Source organism: Mus caroli, chromosome 3 (genome assembly GCF_900094665.2).
Source record: "Mus caroli chromosome 3, CAROLI_EIJ_v1.1, whole genome shotgun sequence".
NCBI classification, from domain to species: Eukaryota; Metazoa; Chordata; class Mammalia; order Rodentia; family Muridae; genus Mus; species Mus caroli.
This window is the reverse complement of record NC_034572.1, coordinates 136,797,540-136,798,971: the sequence shown is the minus strand read 5'-3', so window position 1 is coordinate 136,798,971 and position 1,432 is coordinate 136,797,540. Positions and strand designations below refer to the sequence as shown.

The 1,432-nt window shown below is 44.2% G+C and overlaps 1 long non-coding RNA gene across 1 annotated transcript in view; it reads right to left on the bottom strand.

Moving 5' to 3' along the window:
• The window catches only part of LOC115030594, a 22,234-nt gene extending 21,089 nt beyond the window's left edge, over positions 1–1,145 (bottom strand). Inside the window, exon 1 of the long non-coding RNA XR_003836175.1 lies at positions 1,014–1,145. This is a non-coding gene — a long non-coding RNA (uncharacterized LOC115030594). The remainder of the gene's footprint in view (positions 1–1,013) is intronic.
• Between the last annotated feature and the right edge of the window lie 287 nt (positions 1,146–1,432).

The window sequence follows — 1,432 nt, the reverse complement described above, 5'->3', positions numbered from 1 at the left end:
TCTCCCTCTCCCTCTCCCTCTCCCTCTCCCTTCCCCCCCCCAACACACAGACACACACACAGTGTATCCAAATTGGAAATCTAATAACTGGCTGTCCCTAGAGGTATTATATACAACAACATGTTTTCTTAGAAAATTCAGAAATGAGCACAAGAAGAAAACCAGCAACATAAAATATGTAGCTCATGAACACAGCCCAAATGATGCCGTAGGCATTCGAGGAGGGCATGAACGACAGCAGAGGGATGGCTGAGACGGAATCCCATGATACCGGAGGAGCTGTTGAAACTAGAATTCTAAAGAAATGAAACTATGGAGTGCCAAGAATAAAGGAGAGGAGGAAGAGGAGGAAGAGATGGAGAAGATTGAGGAATGGAGAGTCAATTCAAACCAAAGTTCAAACAAACATCCCTGAAAACAGGAGAAAAAAAGGTTTTATATTTGTAACTAGCCGATTCGAAACTAAACCGAGTAAGGAGCATTATGAAAGCAAGTTTGATTGCATGTGCCTGACAGAGTTGAAACTTTCAAATAATGTTGGAGAGTAGGGGAAAGAAATCCCTGAACTTCTAGGAGCCTCCTGACAAGAGCCCCTCCCACCTACCTGTGGGTGGCCTGAGCTAATCATATGAGCGATTAGGACTGAGTGTGGCAGGTCACAGCCTAGGTGAGCCCTAGAAATATAACCAAACATGCAGTGTTAAGAACAGAGAAGCAGAAGACAGTGTGGAATCCTCGGTGGGATGAAACCCAATTTTAAGCCTCCAGAGCCTAGCAGAGCCCGCTATTCATTAAGGGAGGTCCCACCAGCTATTTTCTCAGGAAGCTTGTGTTCACGTTAATGAATGAAAGAGAGAATTTTAATGTGCACCTCTGAGAGAAAGAAGACCCCCCAAAAGTTCATTCCCCAGATCCCTCTGGGTTTTTCTGCTTCATCCCCCTTTCTTAGTGCATAATAATGAGGTCTGATGGTTTGCAGAGACAGAGCCTCTGAACCAGAGAGCTTCTGTTACCTGTGTCCTTTGCTTTCTCCCAAGCTTCTGTCTGTCTGTGGGCTCCAAGAAAGGAGGCTTGTGGCAAGGATGTTCAGGAGAGCCCAGATCAACCATCATACCTTGAGAGCAAGCCTCCACATACCTCCCAGCCTTGGCAGCAGGCTCCCAGGGTGTCAGTCTGAACCCTTCCCTCCAACGCAAAGAATAAAATAAACTCCCGTCAGACTTAAAAGAATGGCTTAAAGGCAGCAAGCCAAAAAGTCAGGATGTCCAACTTATTTGCCCCCAAATATCCCTGAACTTGTAGAAATTCCTATTTGTTTATGTTGTAAGTTCACTAAATGAGCTAATTATAGTGATCGCAACTCACAATTAAAAACAAACACAGTTAGAAATTTCAAAGACTTTCAATATCTTTTCTTTAATCATTCACCCGG